At 48.0% G+C, this 6,000-nt stretch overlaps 1 protein-coding gene across 1 annotated transcript in view; it reads left to right on the top strand.

Moving 5' to 3' along the window:
• The first annotated feature begins 348 nt into the window (after positions 1 to 348).
• Positions 349 to 6,000, top strand: part of TLCD4 (TLC domain containing 4) — a 63,610-nt gene continuing 57,958 nt past the window's right edge. The window contains exon 1 of the mRNA XM_068965980.1: positions 349 to 380. The gene's annotated coding sequence lies outside the window, so the exon portion shown is untranslated. The remainder of the gene's footprint in view (positions 381 to 6,000) is intronic.

Here is a 6,000-nt window from a genome sequence, read left to right as displayed (position 1 = left end):
GCTCTTTCCGGGACCCAAGTTCCATCACCCAAAGGTCGGCCCCACCGCCCGCCTCGGGGCCCCGCCCACTTTGGCCGGGGGTCGGAGCCGCGGGGAGCCGTAGCCGTAGCCCGAGCGCCGCGGCCCCTTTAAGGAGACGCTCTGCGGTAACCCGAGCCCGCAGTCCGGGCGGCCGCGGCGGCAGCAGTAGCCTCCGCTGCTGTTCCAGCGGCCCGGAGCCCAAGGCTCCCCTGGCTCCCGCCGAGCATCTCGCGGGACGGCTCTTGCCGGCGCCAGTCCTCGGGCCGGGCCGGATGACCAGGCTCCTGTAACCACCCGCAGCCCTCTCCCGGCCCGGCTCACTGCCGCCCGCGCGCGAGTCGCCCCGGGACCCGGCACAGGTGACGCGGTTTGGAGAGGGTTCGGAAAGAGGGCGGGCTCGCTTTGCCCAGCGGCTCTCCGCATCGCCGAGCGCAGCCCGCGGGAGGGGTTCCGCGGCTTCCCGCCCCCGGCCTAGTGAGGCCGAGGGCTCAGGCGCCCGGAGGCTGGGTGGGAGTCCCCCGCGCGGGAGGCGGCCGGGGGTTCCAGGGAGGGCTCCAGCAGGTGTGTGCGACCGGCGCAGCAGCATCCCGGCGCGGCGGGCTCCCACGCCGCTCTGGGCACAGATGGTGTCCCCGGGCCCGCGGCCCCCGCGTCGTCCGGACGCCCTGCGTTCCAGTCGTGTTTCCCGGGCGGTGTGATTTGGGCTGCTTGGGGCTGCCTGTCGGTGCCTTGGGGTCTCAGCTCAAAGGGGCGGGTGTTGTGTCATCCATGGAAAGCTTTCTTGTTAGAGGCCAGTACACGATCAGGTGCATCAAGTAGGTAAGTCTCCCCGGTCTCTCACCTCCCCGCTACTAAATAAAACAAGCAGCTTTCATTTACCCTTGCAGTTCTCAAGTGGGTCCCATTTTTAGCCAGCGAGTGCTGAAGAGTCTAGTGGGAGAGGGGCTGGGCTCAAAGTCAGGGAGAAACTGGTTTCTATTTCCAGCTCTACCATTATATCCCGGAGCAAGTTTATCAAACTAAGTGCCTCGGTTTACTCAGCCATGTAATGGGACCCGTAATGCTGGCATTTGTCTATGGCCCTTCTTGAAGGCACTGTAAGTTGTCTATGTTCATGAAAGGGTCGCTGTTGCTGGCCAGTGTTTTCTTAGTTTTACACATCTAAATGTGCATGTGGTACACATTTTTATAAAATTATCCTTAAAGAGTGATCTTTGATAATGTTTAAATGAATCTGATTCCAATTTGGGGACAAGTTGGAAGAGTCTGTGAGATGTTATGAGTCGGTGTGTGAAGTACGGAGAAAACAACCGTCACTGTAAAAAAATCTTCACCCAGTCATAAATGGAGCTGAGAAAAATGGATCTTAGATTGTGTGTTTTAAGTGAGATACTGCTGTGTGAGCCCAGCAGGGTATAGTTTGGAATGCAGCCTCATCTTTATGTAGCCAGTTAAGATAATATATTACAGAATCCCAGTCCCTTTTTAACTGAGCTGTGTGAAGTAGAGAATTTTCTCCTTGTTTATCTGTCCTTAAATTGGTGAAACTATATTAGAAAAGCAGGCTCTTGCAACACTAGAAAATTTGAAAGATTCCTTTGAGGAAGCATGGATTTTAGTTTATTTGTCTCCTCCTTCCTATGCTATTAGGTGATCCTGAGGTTAGTACATTTTGAGCGTGCTTTATTTCTCCTTACCCCTGCAACTCCTTTTTGCCACATTACCTCCCTCCAGAGTTTGAATCCTTATTGTGTGATCTTGCACGAGTTTCACCTAAAGGCAGATGCCGCAAACCAAACTGCTCAGTCAGTAGTGATTTTTACACTGTTTAACTTTCTGTTCTTGTTCCTTTCACCCTTAGCCTTCTTTATCTTGCTGGAAAGAAAAATGACTCTTTGCAACTCAAGCTGTATGCTTAGAGGTCCCTAGGAATGGCAGGGATCAAGGGGCTGAAACTTTATAGTAAATTCCTAAAAAGCAAGTCTTCCACGTAGACCCTAGAATGTGGATTCAAGAGTTTGGCCTGTCTTTTCCTTGATTTTCTAAAATCTCCATCCGAGAGAGATTCATTTGATGAGCAAGATAAACAGAGGCCTCGGGCAGGGAGCCATCAGAAATCTAATTCAGGACTAGATTGATTCAGAGCTTCTTCAGCTAGGAGTAGGGGAGGAGGAAGAAATGACTTGGGAGGGGCTGGAGGGCCCTCCCTCCCAAAAACCAGAGAGATGGTAAGGGGGCTCTAGATTCCTGACTGAGAAATGGGGAAAGGGCCAGGTCACAGAGAGGGGGTTGTGGGGCAGCAAGGAAAATTCTGGAATGTGCCCTAGATGTGACTTACCCTTTCCCCCTTTCACTTTGCGAGTGTTTCTTGCCCTTCCAAGCCTAGCACAGCTGTCCTGCAGTTCTCAGACCTGTTCATTCCCTCCCTTGGTGCTCAAACTGACGTCCCACATGTATGATCCTCCCTCAAAGCTGGCCTTCCATGTGGGAAAGGAAACTGAGCAGTTTGCTTCACAAGAAACCTTCAGACCTGTGTCTCCCCGTGCCCTTCTTCTCAAACGAATGTCCCACATCCTACAGATGATGGACTCATGTGGCTTTGTTATCTCTTGGAAGGCTAAAAAGTGGGATACCTAGTTTGATTGAGAAAAGTAAACTGGATGATCTACAGGAGAATTACAGAGAATGAGTTTTTCTGTCCAGGAAGATAATGCGTGAATTGTCTCTGTGGGAAGTGTGGGCACTTGGACAAGGGAGGGCAGGACCAGGGTGGCATTGTGCTGGACAGCTTGTGTCCTCGCCCTTGAGAGAGGAAAGGAGGCCCACACTCCTACGGTCACCTGGTGATGCTTTCTCTCCTTCCATTTGCTTTGTGAGAGGAAGAAGATAGCAACATGGAGGTGGGTTAGCCATCTGTTCTCAAGGATGGGAGACAGACTTTAATTCAACAGGAGGGGTGAGCTGTAGTCACCTGGCATTGGTATCAGGAGCTGTATGTATTACACCAGGGAACATATTACATCAGGAAAGTGAGGTTACTTTTGTAAGAAAATCTAAGGTTATTTCAAGAGTGACTTTGGTGATGTTTTTTTCCTCATTGGAGATGAAAGGTAGCATACAAAGAAATGGAGTCCTGCTGCTCTGGGGTTGTTATTCATAGTGAAACAGTTGGAGATACTGCTAGCAGATCCCAGACCTGAAAAGAGGGCCTAGAATACCAAAGGTGTGTGTGAACATTGGTCTGATCAAGGACAAGGTAGTTCCTGGCTACATGAGAAGGAGCTTGTGAGTCACTGTAAAAGGCCAAGGTTTGTGCAAACAGCCGATGAAGAAGACAGCTGGCAGTCTGTTCAGAGCTTGGGGCCAGCATGGAGAAAGCAGTCGCAGCGGGCCCAGCAGCAAGGGGGGTGGGGTCTGACTAGATGGACAAAGGCTTGTTTCAGGCATTTTTGGATTACAACACAGTACGAGATGAGCAGTACAATTTTCACATTGACTTAGGACATGAGTAAGTATATGTGTATGTGAAACAGGTTTCATGAAACAATATGTACCCTTACTGAGTATTGCTTCTATTTTCGTTTCTATTTCTACTCTATTTCTGTTTCTATTCTGTGTTCTGAAAAACTCATCAACAATTAATGGATCACAGTCCACTATTTGGAAACCATTTGTCTAATGGATGGAAGAACGGGACTTCCCAGGTGCCACTAGTGGTGAAGAACCTGCCTGCCAGTGCAGGAGATGCAAGAGACACGGGTTTGATCCTTGGGCTGGGAAGATCCCATGGAGTAGGAAATGGCAACCCTCTCCTGTATTCTTGCCTGGAAAATTCCATGGAGTCTGTCAGGCACAACTGAGCAACTGAGCACACGTTTCTGTTTCTATTCTGTGTTCTGAAAAACTCATTAACTATTAATGGATCACAGTCCACTATTTGGAAACCATTTGTCTAATGGATGGAAAAGCAGGTTGCAGTGGAGCGGGCAGAGCACTGGGCTTGGAGATACTGGAGGAGGTAGGGATGTATAGACATGGTTGGGAGATCTCTGGACCAGGAGGATACAAAGGGAATACGGGAGCTCATCTCTATCTGATAGACACCAGACTCACGTTAATGGAGGGCAGCTGGATGGGAAGGCGCAAAAGTAGAACTTGATGCCAGGTCTGTCTGCTTCAAAGCAAAATAACTGGTTTTAAGGGAAAAGGAAGTGTGGAAGGAGTAAACTTGGATTTGAAAGCAGTGTCTTTAGATCAGTATGCTTCTCTCCTTAGGTTAAATAAGAAGGCAGATGGACTCAGAACAAGTTGGCTGATGGACTAGGTCACTTTCATCAGCTGGATAGGGAGCAAAGAGCCTCCCAGTGTGTAGTGGGCAGGTGGTTAGGCGGCTTTGGGAAGTTCTTACAGAAGCAGTGGATAGATGTGTTGTTTCAAAACCCCATTTGCTGATCAAACTCCTTAGGAAGTGGCTGCTTGCCTCACAGCGAGTTGGGGAAGGATTCTCATTGCATTTTATAAAAGGGTTAGATTATTCCTTTGACATCTATTTCAAGATCTACAATCAAACTGGAATCATCTTCACAGTCTTTGGGATTGCCAAAAAAGCTTTTGGAGAAATAGGTGAGCCAGCACCTTGGAGCTATATCCACTAGCTGTGCCCTGGTGTTTAATCAAGGGCAGAGGTGATCTGCACGCCTTTGATTTACTTTTTATAATAATTAACATCTGACTCCAGCACCTAACACCCTCACCCGTGGACAAATACAAAGCCATCTGACCTAGTTGGATCCTTCCTTTGACCCGCCTCTGCCTTGTCTGATTTTCTCACCTGGTTGTTTAGTTGCTAAGTCGTGTTTGATTTTTTTGCGACCGCATAGACTGTAGCCTACCAGGCTCCTCTGTCTGTGGGATTTCCCAGGCAAGAATACTGGTGTAGAGTGGGTTGCTGTTTCCTTCTCCAGGGGATTCTTCCTGATCCAAGGATCAAACCCATTAATCTCCTGCATTGGCCTGAGGGTTCTCTACCACTGAGCCACCAGGGAAGACCCTTTCCTCCCTTAGTTGATGTTTTCAGTGTCTGACTTCAGCTCTCCTCAGCTTTCTGCTATCTGTCTAATGCTTTGAACCTTGTTTCTCTGACATCGTCTGTGAGGTCCAGACATATAGTCTCCACCTGACTGTTCCCATGGAGCCCAGGCTTGGAGTTCACATTGGATCCAGGCCTGGGCTATGTTAGTGTTCACTGTGTCCTGCCTTGGCCACTTTAGAAGTAACTGGTACATCAGTAGATTTATACTTACTTGGCTTTGGTTTAACTTTAAAATTTGGGGGACACAGAGAAACTATCTTCGTCAAGTTAATTTATTTAGCTTCCTCCAAATAGGCTTTAAAAAAAACCTTTAAAAAGTACAGTTTGAAGGTATAGGAAACTCTTGTTTGGCAGGTATTTATTTAGTGGAAGAGGAGGAAGAAGGAATTTTCATTTGATAAAAAATTTAGAACAAATTAAAAACCCCTCTTTACAAAGTGTTTCATTTTTAGGGACATATTTCCCCATACTCATGTTACTCAGTTAACATGTTTTTCCCTAATACATGTGAAAATATTGAATCAATTATGAATTTAAATGCTCTATAATTTATTACATGCTATTTTGTGGTTGTTGTTTAGTGGCCAAGTCATGTCTGACTCTTTTTCAACCCCGTGGACTGTAGCCCACCAGATTCCTTGGTCCATGGGATTTCCCAGGGAAGAATACTGGAGTGGATTGCCTCTTCCTTCTCTAGGGGATCTTCCCAACACAGGGATTGAACCCACCGTCTCCTGCATTGGCAGGTGGATTCTTTACCACTGAGCTGCCAGGGAAGCCCACATGCTGTTTAAAGGACTTATAAATTCTACAGCTATGTTCTGATGGAGAAAGATTCCTTGCCTTTTTGTATTTGACCACCTGTATGGGTGTTACTGAACAGATCA

The sequence above is a fragment of the Capricornis sumatraensis genome, chromosome 2, assembly GCF_032405125.1.
Source record: "Capricornis sumatraensis isolate serow.1 chromosome 2, serow.2, whole genome shotgun sequence".
NCBI classification, from domain to species: Eukaryota; Metazoa; Chordata; class Mammalia; order Artiodactyla; family Bovidae; genus Capricornis; species Capricornis sumatraensis.
Note: the sequence above shows the minus strand (reverse complement) of the source record. Positions and strands in the feature narration are given on the sequence as shown.